This window comes from Scyliorhinus torazame, chromosome 17 (genome assembly GCF_047496885.1).
Source record: "Scyliorhinus torazame isolate Kashiwa2021f chromosome 17, sScyTor2.1, whole genome shotgun sequence".
In the NCBI taxonomy this organism is placed as follows: domain Eukaryota; kingdom Metazoa; phylum Chordata; class Chondrichthyes; order Carcharhiniformes; family Scyliorhinidae; genus Scyliorhinus; species Scyliorhinus torazame.
Window position 1 is genome coordinate 133,242,513 of NC_092723.1, and position 13,574 is coordinate 133,256,086.

At 53.3% G+C, this 13,574-nt stretch overlaps 1 long non-coding RNA gene across 1 annotated transcript in view; it reads left to right on the plus strand.

Moving 5' to 3' along the window:
• The window catches only part of LOC140393576 (uncharacterized), a 56,324-nt gene that overhangs the window by 14,468 nt on the left and 28,282 nt on the right, over positions 1 to 13,574 (plus strand). The window contains exon 2 of the long non-coding RNA XR_011935675.1: positions 7,339 to 7,522. This is a non-coding gene — a long non-coding RNA (uncharacterized lncRNA). The remainder of the gene's footprint in view (positions 1 to 7,338; positions 7,523 to 13,574) is intronic.

The following is a 13,574-nucleotide window of genomic DNA, read 5'->3' on the forward strand; positions in this document are numbered from 1 at the left end:
CGCAGGCACTCCGGGGCGATCCGGAGCTCCATATTCCTTTTGAAGTCTGCTCAATAAATTGTAGCACCATCGATCACACACGAGGCGAGACGTAGAGAACTTCAATCGAGGCTTTATTGAGCAGACTTGTTCAGACTTGCTCCCCAGCAGCTCAGTCACAGAATGCCGCTGCGGGGAGTAAACCGGGTTCTTATACCCCGCCTATCTGGGTGGAGCCCAGTAGGCGGCAGATCCAATCGGGACCCAGCACCTGTCCTCCAATAGCTCCTCGGCATTCATGGTGTACCGTATTACCCCTAATACATACCACCACAGTTCCTTAAGGAGTTCCATTGCTTTTGTGTAATTCGTGTCGTCTTGGATCAACGGGAACACGCTGGAGCTCAGTCTGGAGTACAGGACGTTTATCTTCTGAGCCTCCGTTGGCTCGGGGTCCACAGCCTTGATGTAGGCCTCAAAACATGCTAGCCAGTGAGTAAAGTCTTTTCTGGCGTTGGGCGAGTGCGGATCCAGCTGCAGGCGATCGGGCTTAATTCTGATATCCATTCTGTGGAAAATCTAACTGTAATAAATTGATGCACGATAAATTGCACAAAGACTAAAGTTGGGTACAACTGTGGCTTTATTACAGTCAGATGCGTGGCCTCCTGCTGCAGCTGGCGAAATGGCAGTGCACTGGAGGTTATGCATATTTCTACAGTTCTCCGTGGGAAGAGCCAACCAGCAGGAGCTGCCGGCGAACCTGTAGTGCAGGTCCTACATTATACCTCCTATTACAGTGGTTCATCACATCCCGGAAAAAGGACAGGAGCTGATACTAAGGGACTTGCACAATGGGCATCTGGGTGTGACCAAAATGAAAATGTTGGCCCAGAGTTATGTCTGGTGGGCAGGCCTTGACACCGACATTGAGAAGTTGGCCCAAAACTGCTCCATTTGCCAGGAGCATCAGAAGCTTCCGCCGGCCACATCACTGGGAATGGCCAGGGCGGCCTTGGGTGTCCTTGCATGCGGATTTTGCCGGCCCTTTTCAAGGATCCATGTTCCTTCTATTAATCGATGCCCAGTCTAAATGGTTAGAGGTGCATAAGATGGTAGGCACAACGTTCTGCGCAACAATCGAAGATGCGTTTGTCTTTCAGTACGCATGGCCTCCCCGAGGTGCTGGTCACGGACTACGGCACTCCGTTCACAAGTGAGGAGTTTGCGAGGTTCCTGAAGATGAAGGGCATACACCATATCCGCACTGCCCCTTACCACCCGGCTTCCGCTGGGTTGTCGGAGCGCGCAGTGCAGACATTCAAACAAGGCCTAAAGAAGCAGCCTTCCGGGTCTATGGACACGAGACTGGCTCGTTTTTTGTTTTCATATAGAACCACTCCACATGCGGTGACTGGGGTGAACTCCTAATGGGCCGGAGACATTGGCACAAAAGTACGCTGCACTCAAGAAAGGCAGGAACGTGATTTTTCTCGGCATCGACCGATTCAGCAGTTTGCGCCCGGTGACCCAGTATTTGTTCGCAATTTTGCTGGTGGTGCCCAGTGGGTCCCTGGCGTTATCTTTTGCCAAACAGGCCCTATCTTTTACCAGGTGCAAGCCCAGGGTCGCCTCCAGCGCAAGCATGTAGACCACGTTCGGTCCAGAAGACCATCTCTTCCAAAGATTCCCCACCCCCGGCACTCATTTCTACAGCCACGGGACCAGACACAGTGGAGAGTATACCTCACTATCTTCCTCTGGTGCCGCACTCAAAGCCTGCGCAGGTCGTTGCAGAACCGCATGGAGATAGAGACGCCGAGATGACGGAGGCAGCGGACTCCGACTCTGAGATGGAGACACAGGAAGCCTCAGAGGGGGAGTCCTCAGGCCCACGGGCCGTGGATGTACAACCGTTACGCCATTCATCACAGAAGCGCCGTTTTCTGTTTCGTTACACGCCGCCCGATCCAGCGTCTCGTGCAAATGGTGTCCGGCCTGCGGCAAAACGAGTCCCGACGCCCTCCTTCACCAGGGTCTTCGGTAGATTCCTTGGACTTTGGGGGGGAGGGATGTTATAACCTGCTTACCACTGGCTGGGACTAATGGCAATCCCACAATCCTTTGGGAGTATGAGCTTCCCCATTGAGGGGGGCGGAAAAATCATTAGCAGATTCACTGCATAAATAAAGCTGGCCAGTTTGGAACCAGCTGGGGAGGAGTGAGCAGCAAGGAAGTTGCTGCTGCTGCTGTTGTGTATATATTTGTTATTGTAAATAAATGTTATTTCTTTCTATCCTTCAACTCGTGCTGGATTCTTCGTGGCCCTCACAAAAGTCACCTCTTACCCTTCTCAACTCAACTTAAATAAAACGTTGGTGAGCAGCCGGCACAGATAGCCAAGTAGGAAAATTCTGTCATGAGGATAACGGAGACCTCGTTCAAAAAAAGAGCACGGCTGAGTTCTAAATATCCCTGGATTCAAAGTGTTCAGGCAATTCAGCTATGATGGGAAGGAAAGAAAGGAGGAGCTGTGCCTGTATTGATTAAGAAAAAAATAACAGTGCGGGAAAGAGGCGATGTCCGAGAAGAGTCAAAAGCAGTATTTATTTTCATGGAGCTAAGAAACAAGAGAGGGAAAGATGTAGAGGAAAAATAAATTGGAAGGAAATTACAGAGGTGCAAGAATTATGGGTTATTTACATGGGACTTTAATTAAACTAATAAGATTTAGGTGATAATACTGTAAAGGGCAAAGAGACTGGAGGGTTTTTAAAGTGTGCTCAGGTGAGTTTTCTGGATGATTCCAGCCAAACAAGGAAGGAGCCATTGCTGGATCTGGTTCTGAGAAATGAGATGAGTCAAGTGGATCAAGTGTTAGCGGGAGAACATTTGGGGACAACGATTATAGTATCGTAATGTTTAGATTAGCTTTGGAAAAGGATAAGGAGCAATTCCCCACTTGTTGGGGGCGCGCTAATTTCAGTGGGGCATGACCAAGTCTGGACTAAAGAAATTGCAAAGGTTGACAAGCAGACCTGTAACAGGTCAATGGGCTGTATTTAAATGGGAGATGGTTCAGGTATAGTCGAAGAACCTACCCACACAGGGAAAAGGTGGGACAAACTAAGCCAGAAGCCCTGATGAAAAAGAAATAGAGACAAAAAAAGGGTGAGCCTGGTTGATAACACAGGTGTGAACCAGGATGAATATAGAAAGTTCCGAGGGGAAATGAGAAGCAAAGGGAGTATGAGAAGAGTTCGGTAGCTAAGATAAAAGGGAATTCAAAAATCTTTTATCGTTATATAAATAGTCAAAGTGTGGTAAAAGGAGGAGTGGGTCCAACATGAGACCAAAGAGGAAAGTTTAACCTTGGTAGTGGAAAAATATTCTTAAATGATAATCGAGAACAGACTTAACAGTGAATTGTACAAATATGTATTAATTAAGGAAAGCCAGGGGGGGAAGTGGTGAGGGGGCAGGGGGTGAAGTGGGGAGGGGGCGGGGGTGAAGTGGGGAGGGGGGAAGTGGGGAGGGGACAGGGGGTGAAGTGGGGGGGGAAGTGGGGAAGGGGCAGGGGGGGAAGTGGGGAGGGGGCAGGGTGGGGAGGGGGCAGGGGGAAGTGGGGAGGGGGAAGTGGGGAGGGGGGAAGTGGGGAGGGGGCAGGGGGTGAAGTGGGGAGGGGGCAGGGGGGAAGTGGGGAGGGGGCAGGGGGGAAGTGGGGAGAGGGAAGGGGGGAAAGGGGGCAGGGGGCAGGGGGGAAGTGGGCCGGGGGCAGGGGAAAAAAAAAAAGATAATGATTTTTATGAGATAACCGAGATGATAGATGAGGGTAATGCAGTTAATAGGGTGTAATGAACTTCTTAAATATGTTGGATAAAATGCAAATAACAGGCTCGGCAGCAAAGTTGGAATTAAAGGAATGGTGGCAGCATAAGTGTGCTGTTAGCTGAGTGACAGAAAGCAGGGAGTTGTGGTGAAGAGTTGTTTTTCAGACTGGAGCAAGGTCTATAGTGGGATACTTGGGGTCGGTATTAGGACAACAGCTTTTCTTGATCTATATTAAAGACCTTGAGTTGGTTGTATAGGGCACAATTTAGAAATTTGCAAGTAACACAAAATTTGGAAAAATTGTGAACAATGAAGAGGAGAGGATAGACTTCAAGGGGACAGAGACTGGTGGAATGGCAAACATGCAGCAGATAAAATTTAATTCGGAGAAATATGAAGTGATATACTTTGGTAGGAAGAACAAAGAGAGGCAATATAGAATAAAGGATACAATTCTAAAATGGGTGCAAGTTCAGAGGGACCCGGGAGATAAATGCGCACAAATTGTTGAAGGTGGCAAAGCAGGTTGGGAAATGTTTAATAAAGTGTATGGAATCCTTGGCCTTATAAAAGAGGTATTGAGTACAGGACAAAAATGAAAAAGCTGGTTCGGCCTCAACTGAAATGTTGGAGCTAATTCTGGACACCACAGTTTAGGAAGGATGTGAAGGCACTAGAGAAGGTACAGAAAAGGTTTATGAAAATGATTCCAGGGATATGGGACTTCGGTTATGAAGATTGATTCGATGAACTGGGTCTGTTCTCCTTAGAGGATAGAAGAATGGGAGGCAATTTGATAGAGATGTGCATAATAATGAGGGGTTTGGACAGAGTAGAATAATAATAATCTTTATTAGTGTCACAAGTAGGATTACATTCACACTGCAATGGAGTTACTATGAAAATCCCCTAGTCGACAACACTACGGCGCCTGATCGGGTACACTGAGGGAGAATTGAGAATGTCCAATTCACCTAACAAGCACGTCATTCGGGAGTTGTGGGAGGAAACCTGAACACTCGGAGGAAACCCATGCGGACAGTGGGAGAATGTTCAGACTCTGCACAGACAGTGACCCAAGCCGGGAATCGAACCCGGGTCCCTGGTGCTATAAACCAACAGTGCTAACCACTGTGCTACCGTGCCGAAATGGAGAAACTGTCCCCATGAGTAAAAGGGTTGAGAATCAGAGGAAATTTAAGATGAATGTTATAAGACCCAATGGCGATATGAATAACCACGTTTTATACAGCGAGAGATTAGGATCTAGAATGCACAGCCTGAGAATCAAATGGAGACAAATTTAATCATTGCTTTCAACAGAATATTGTTGTAACATGCCAGAGGCTGTTTGAATTGGAGATTTGCTTCAGATAATTTTCTGAATAGAAAATAATTGTAGGGTTACAGAGTAATGGTGAGGGAGTGGCGCAGGCTGAGTTGTTCTTGCTGAGAGCTAGCACAAACATGATGGGCTGAATGGTCTCCTTCTGAGCTGTGACTATTCCATTAATTTATGATCCGGTTCAAAATAGCACTTTTAATATTCACAGTATTTTTCATTTGATGCGGCTCTTCACCTACAGTGACACCCGTAACGTCTAGCTGCATGTTTTGAACTTCTACATTGCTGAGGGGAGTCGGTGGCATAGTGGTTGGCACTGGACTAGTAATTCAGAGACCCAGAGTAATGCTCTGGGGCCTGGGTTCGAATCCCACCACGGCAGATGGTGGAATTTGAATTCAATAAATAAATCTGGAATTAAAAGTCTAAGGACAACTATGAAACATTGTCAATTGTAGTAAAAACCCACCCCGTGTTTGTGTGGGTTTCGCTCCCACAACTCAAAGATGTGCAGGGTAGGAGGATTGGCCACACAAAATTGCCCTTTAATTGGAAAAAATGAATTGGGTACTCTAAATTTATCAAAAAAATAAAAGAAAAGAAAAATAAATTGTAGTAAAAACCCATCTGGTTCACTAACGTTCTTTAGGGAAGGAAATCTGTCATCCTTACTGGTCTGGCCTAAATGTGACTCCAGATCCACAGCAATGTGGTTGACTCTTAAATGTCCTCAGGGATGGGCAATAAGATAGGACAGTGGTGCAGTGGCTAGCACTGCTGCCTCACGGCGCCGAGGTCTCAGGTTCGATCCCGGCTCTGGTCACTGTCCATGTGGAGTTTGCACATTCTCCTCGTGTTTGCGTGGGTTTCGCCCCCACAACCCAAAGATGTGCAGAGTAGGTGGATTGGCCCTTAATTGCCCCTTAATTGGAAAAAATGAATTGGGCACTCTAAATTTACAAAAAAAGGGATGGGCAATAAATGCTGGGGCAAGCCAGCGACATCCATGTCCCATGAACGAATAAAATTTTTAAAAAAAATGTCCAGCAGTGATTTTCTGTATTTGAACAATCATTTCTGTAACTGTTTTGACACAGTTTTCACCCAGCAGAGAAAAAAATAGTTTGTTAATCTGTCTCTCAGATTGCATCATCTAATTTGTGTTTCTGAAATAACTAAGTGACTGTAAAATTGAATAATGGCTTGCAAGTTTCCAAAACTTTGTGCAACTTACAAACACAATGTCTGATTTTAACACTACACATCCTGTGACGAGAGAAGAATTTAAAAAGCAGCGACGAGTTCCTCAGGCTAGCCTCCTAGGCCCAAACATCTGCTTCATCAATGACTTTCCTTCTATCATAAGGTCAGAAGTGGGGATGTTTGCAGATGAATGCACAATGTTCACCATTTGCGACTCCTCAGATAATGAAGCAGTCCATGTCCAAATGCAGCAAGACCTGTACAATATCCAGGCTTGGGCTGACAAATGGCAAGTAACATTCGCGCCGTATAAGTGCCAAGGAATGACCATCTCCAACAAGAGAGGACCTCACCATCGTCCCTTGACATTCAATGACATTACCATCGCTGGATCCCTCACTATCAACACTCTGGGTGTTATCATTGACCAGAACCAGAACTGGACCAGCCATATAAAAACTATAGCTACAAGAGCAGGTCAAAGCTAGGAATCCTGTGGTGAGTAACTCATGCTAGGGATGAGCAAAAAATGCTGGCCCAGCCAGCGCCGTTCACATCCAAAAATTAATTAAAACATTTTTTACTGTCCTGCTCCTGAAGGGTCCAGCAACATTTTAATTTTAAAATTCAAATTTTTGTGTTAAGATCCACGGCTTCACCCCTTCTTATTTCTGTCATCTCCTCCTCTAGCCCTACAAACCTCTGATATGCCTACATTCCTCCAATTCTGCCTTCTTGTCCATCTCCAATTTCCATTTTTCCATCAGTTGCCTCAGCCCCACATGCAGCAATTCCCTCCTTAAACCTCTCCACCTCTCTCTCCTTCTTTGACCAAATTTTTTGGGCATCTGTCCTGACATCTCTTTGTATATTGGTGTCAAAATGTGTTCAGTTATTCTTGTGAAGCTTTATAAATGTAAGGTGTTGTTTATAATTACTAAATCCTTTGCTAAATACCTGAAGTATCCATTTGATTTCAGGGAATCCTCATTACAGTATGCAAATTGGAGTTTCACAATATACATAGAACACTGAAGCAGTTCTAAGGGACAATTGGTGCTGTCGGCAAAACCAATTGATGGTCAGGAAGAGAACTCCAAAAAAATGAAGTGACGAATTATTGGTATAAGGCTACTATTAAGACCCAGGAAGCCGAGCGGTAAGGTAAACGCAGATTTATTTACGGTCACAAAATGTCTGCCTTCAGCAACAAATATATTTACAGAGTACAGTCCCTTTGGTACAACCAACATGCCGGTCTCTGACTGCACTGGCCTTTATACTGAGTTCTTAGTAGCTCCAGCAGGGCAGACCTACACCCGCTAATGCGGAATCTCATATTCCATGAGTTCCACGGGGAGATAAATCAAGGCCAAAGGCAAAGGTATCAGCAAATTTCTGGCCTGCCTCTGGTAACTAGATGAGACCTGTGAGTTTTCCCAACCCTGGGTGAAGCAATAGTCGTTGGATATGTACGAGGGATCCGCGACGCGGCCACGCAAAGTAAACTACTACCTGAGGCTCATTTAGACCTCCAAAGAGCCATGGAAATTAAGGAAAGTGCCAAGCAGGGACCATGACCTCCAGGCTACCATTCAAAGTTGTATGAATATACCCGGCTACCATTCGGGCTCTGTGAATATACCCGGCTACCATTCGGGGTCTATGAAAATACCCGGCTACCATTCGGGCTCTGTGAATATACCCGGCTACCATTCGGGGTCTATGAATATACCCGGCTACCATTCGGAGTCTATGAATATACCCGGCTACCATTCAGGCTCTATGAATATACCCGGCTACCATTCGGGGTCTATGAATATACCCGGCTACCATTCGGAGTCTATGAATATACCCGGCTACCATTCAGGCTCTATGAATATACCCGGCTACCATTCGGGGTCTATGAATTTACCCGGCTACCAGTCGGGCTCTATGAATATAACCGGCTACCATTCGGAGTCTATGAATATACCCGGCTACCATTCGCGTCTATGAATATACCCGGCTACCATTATGAGTCTATGAATATACCCGGCTACCATTCGGGTCTATGAATATGCCCGGCTACCATTCGGGTCTATGAATATGCCCGGCTACCATTCGCGTCTATGAATATACCCGGCTAACATTTTGGCTCTATGAATATACCCGGCTACTATTCGGGGTCTATGAATATACCCAGCTTCCATTCTGGGTCGATGAATATACCCGGCTACCATTCGCGTCTATGAATATACCCGGCTACCATTCGGGCTCTATGAATATACCCGGCTACCATTCGGGGTCTATGAATGTACCCGGCTACCATTCGCGTCTATGAATATACCCGGCTACCATTCACATCTATGAATATACCCGGCTACCATTCGGGTCTATGAATATGCCCGGCTACCATTCGCGTCTATGAATATACCCGGCTACCATTTCGGCTCTATGAATATACCCGGCTACTATTCGGGGTCTATGAATATACCCAGCTTCCATTCTGGGTCGATGAATATACCCGGCTACCATTCGCGTCTATGAATACACCCGGCTACCATTCGGGCTCTATGAATATACCCGGCTACCATTCGGGGTCTATGAATGTACCCGGCTACCATTCGCGTCTATGAATATACCCGGCTACCATTCACGTCTATGAATATACCCGGCTACCATTTTGGCTCTGTGAATACACCCGGCAACCATTCGCGTCTATGAATATACCCGGCTACCATTCGGGCTCTATGAATATACCCGGCTACTATTCGGGGTCTATGAATGTACCCGGCTACCATTCAGGCTCTATGAATATACCCGGGGCGTCATTCTCCGACCCCCCGCCGGGTCGGAGAATGGCCGTTGGCCGCCGTGAATCCCGCCCCCGCCCCCGCCGAAGTCTCCGAAGGGAGAAAAGTCGGCGGGGCGTTAATGGCGCCGCTGCCGCGGAGAATGTCACGGGTCTGCGCAAGGCAGCCGATTTTCGGCCTGCCGATATTCTCCCTTCCGGATGGGCCGAAGTCCCGTCGACGTGATGACCGTTCACGTCGATGTGAATCAAACCTCCTTTTCATCGGCGTGACCCGGTGCTCCAGGCTCACGCCGACCAGCGAGGAGGTGAGTGACGGCCTGGGGGGTTGGCTCTGGGCAGGAAATGGCGTGGCCGCAGACTGATTGCCTGAGGAGAGGTGTGTCTCGGCTTGTGTGTGTGTGCGGCGGGGGGGGGGTGTGGTTAGAGTAGGCTGGGCTCCGGGGGAGTGCCGGGAGGGGGTCCGTGCCGGGGTGGAGGTTGGGGGTTGTGGAGGGGGTCCGTGCCGGGGGTCCGTGCCGGGTGGAGGTTGGGGAGGGGGTCCGTGCCGGGGTGGAGGTTGGGGGGGGGTCCGTGCTGGGGTGGGTGTTGGGGAGGGGGTCCGTGCCGGGGTGGAGGTTGGGGAGGGGGTCCGTGCCGGGGTGGAGGTCGGGGGGGGTTCCGTGCTGGGGTGGAGGTTGGGGGGGGGTCCGTGCTGGGGTGGAGGTTGGGGGTTGGGGAGGGGGTCCGTGCCGGGGTGGAGGTTGGGGGGGGTCCGTGCTGGGGTGGAGGTTGGGGGTTGGGGAGGGGGTCCGTGCCGGGGTGGAGGTTGGGGAGGGGGTCCGTGCCGGGGTGGAGGTTGGGGAGGGGGTCCGTGCCGGGGTGGAGGTTGGGGGGGGGTCCGTGCTGGGATGGGTGTTGGGGAGGGGGTCCGTGCCGGGGTGGAGGTTGGGGGGGGGGGGTCCGTGCCGGGGTGGAGGTCGGGGGGGGGGTCCGTGCTGGGGTGGAGGTTGGGGGGGGGTCCGTGCTGGGGTGGAGGTTGGGGGTTGGGGAGGGGGTCCGTGCTGGGTGGAGGTTGGGGGGGGGGTCCGTGCCGGGGTGGAGGTTGGGGGGGGGTCCGTGCTGGGATGGGTGTTGGGGAGGGGGTCCGTGCCGGGGTGGAGGTTGGGGGGGGGGGTCCGTGCCGGGGTGGAGGTCGGGGGGGGGTCCGTGCTGGGGTGGAGGTTGGGGGGGGGTCCGTGCTGGGGTGGAGGTTGGGGGTTGGGGAGGGGGTCCGTGCCGGGGTGGAGGTTGGGGGGGGTCCGTGCTGGGGTGGAGGTTGGGGAGGGGGTCCGTGCCGGGGTGGAGGTTGGGGAGGGGGTCCGTGCCGGGGTGGAGGTTGGGGGGGGTCCGTGCTGGGGTGGAGGTTGGGGGTTGGGGAGGGGGTCCGTGCCGGGGTGGAGGTCGGGGGGGGGTCCGTGCTGGGGTGGGTGTTGGGGAGGGGGTCCGTGCCGGGGTGGAGGTTGGGGGGGGGGTCCGTGCCGGGGTGGGTGATGGGAGGGCAAATGAGTTGGTCCACCTGGCCAGGTGCCAGCCTCCAACAGTTGGACCCATGCGGTCCATGCCACCTGGCTGGGGGGAGGAGGGGATATGGGCAATGATGACATGTCGTCGTTCCCCTCCCCCCCACCAGGCCGTCATGTTTTCAGACCATCCAGCGATGTTGGCCGCCGTGGTGGCAGCCGCTCATGTCTATGTTGCCCTGGATGAGGAGGAGGAGGAGGAGGAGCGTGCCAGAGAGGCGGCGCAGGCTGCCGCAGAGGGGCAGGCGGCAGCCGCCCAGGCTGGAGGGACACCTGACCGACAGGACGAGGAGGGGGAGGAGGACGTCGCGGCCCCACGGCAACGGAGGCACCCGAGGGCGCCCCGTGTGTACCGGCCCTGGCAGTCATACCAGGACCTCACGGACCGGGAATGCAGGAGGAGACTCCGGATGAGCCGGGAAACCGTGGCACACATCTGCCACCTGCTGGCACACCTGTCACCGCGTGGCACTGGCGGGGGACACCCTCTCCCCGTGTCCGTCAAGGTTACGGTGGCCCTGAACTTTTATGCAACGGGGTCATTCCAGGCACCGAGTGGGGACCTGTCCGGCATATCGCAGACATCGGTGCATCGGTGCATCCGGGCAGTGACAGATGCCCTTTATGCCATGGCGCACCACTACATCCGCTTCCCCGTGGACCGGGCCAGCCAAGATGCCCGGGCCGTGGGCTTCTCTGCCATTGCCGGGTTCCCCATGGTCCAGGGCGCGATCGATGGGATGCACGTCGCCGTGCGGCCACCTGCAGATAACAGGGCCGTGTTCACTAATAGGAAGGGGACCTATTCGATGAACGTACAGGTGGTCTGCGACCACCGCATGATGATCCTGCACGTCTGCGCCCGTCACCCAGGCAGTGTACACGACTCATTCGTGTTGTCGCGGTCATCCATCCCCGGCATGTACGAGGGACGCCATCCCCGGCTGAGGGGCTGGTTGCTGGGCGACAGGGGCTGATGACGCCTATACGGAGGCCACGCAATGAGGCGGAGAACCGCTACAATGATGCCCATGTAGCGACAAGGGGAGTGATCGAGAGGTGCTTTGGCGTGCTGAAGATGCGTTTCAGGTGCCTGGACCTCTCTGGGGGCGCCCTCCAGTATCGGTCAGATAGGGTCGGCCGCATCATTGTGGTGTGCTGCGTCCTGCACAACATAGCCCAGCAGAGGGGCGATGTGCCGCAGGCAGAGGAGGGCGGAGTGGAGGAGCAGCAGGAAGAGGCCCAGTCCTCCCCAGATGAGGGGGATGGGGGCAATGGTCAGGGCAGACGGGGTAGACACAGACGGGTGGCTGTCCACCGTTACCGGCTGGCCCAGCGGGCACGGGACAGACTGATAGACGCCCGCTTCACTGACTAGATGGGCGTGGGAATCGGGTAGTATGGCCACAGACCGCACACCATGACAACAGCCGACCACCCACACCCCCCACCCATCCACCCACCCAGCACCCTCACCCCCCTCCCCAACCCCACACACCCCACCCGCATGCACACCACCCCCCCACTCCCAATTGCCGATCCACCGGCGGCACAACGGGCCGGGCTCACCCAGTTGCGGGTGGACGCGTGTCTATCGCAGGCCATGGAGAATGATGACAACCCGCCTCCGATGAGCTCCTGGCTCTACATCGTTGGACTATGTCTGACCCATGGCCACAGTACCACCATCCACCCGGACCATCCCTGTATGCGGCTGTGACACTGCAGCGCACGGTCCCGTCCTCTGCCCGGGGGATGTTGATGGCGGCCCAGGGGGAAGGGGGCAGACTCACCTGGAGCTGAGGTAAGACCACCCCTCACACACACACTTGCGCTCAACGTACATGACACCCCCGCACACTTTGGACAGAGCACAAAGGCAGCTTCGGTAGGTGTAACATTGACTTTAATAACCAAAGGAGTTCATGCACGTGCCCTAGCGCCTAAAACTCATCTGTGCCCTGCACCCGTGCCAACTTACTCAGTGTCTAATTGTTTGGCCTTACGGGCCCTTTGACTACGTCTACGTGGTTCCCCAGACGGTACAGCAGAACTGGAGGTGGACTCCTGTGATTCCTGCCCTCTGACACTGGATCCCTTTGGCGGCCGTTTCCTGGGGCGTCCTGGCCTAGATGGGCCAGGCTGCGGGCCGGGCGACTGGGATGGCGAGCTGCCAGCCTGTCCTGCCCGTTGCCCACCCGATGCACCTGGGACGGAAGGGGGGGAGTCCGAGGTGTCGCGGTGTACCGGGACCTCCCCTACAGAGGGAGCCGGGACGGACCACACCACCTCCTCCTCCCTCGGGGTGCCCGATGGCCCCCAGGCCTCTACATGGGTGGGGGATGCGAACGGACTGGCCATCCGACGCGCCCCCGACATCTGGCGCTGCCAGTCCTGGAGGCCCGTGCTGGTATCGACAGGGGTCTGCAGGTTTGCAGCCATGGAGCCCAGGGGGTTGTCGAACCCTGTCTGCGACAGTGCGACGCCAGCTCGCACATGGCCACTGGCGCCGATGCCCTCAGCGATGGCCTGCTGAGACTGGGCCATGGCCTGCAGAGACTGGGCCATGGCCTGCAGAGACTGGGCTATGGCCTGCTGAGACTGGGCCATGGCCTGCTGAGACTGGGCCATGGCCTGCTGAGACTGGGCTATGGCGTGCTGAGACTGGGCTATGGCGTTGAGCGCCTCTGCCATCTGGCGCTGGCACTGGCTCATGGCCTCCTGTGAGAGGGCAGCCATTTCCTGGGCCACAGACGCCGCCTGCACGGAAGGCCCCAGGCCTCGCAAACCGTTCCCCATGTCTGACACCGTCGCACCCATTGCCTCCACCGCGGACGCCACCCGTGCGGTGTCAGCCTGGGTGGCACGCATGACCGGGACC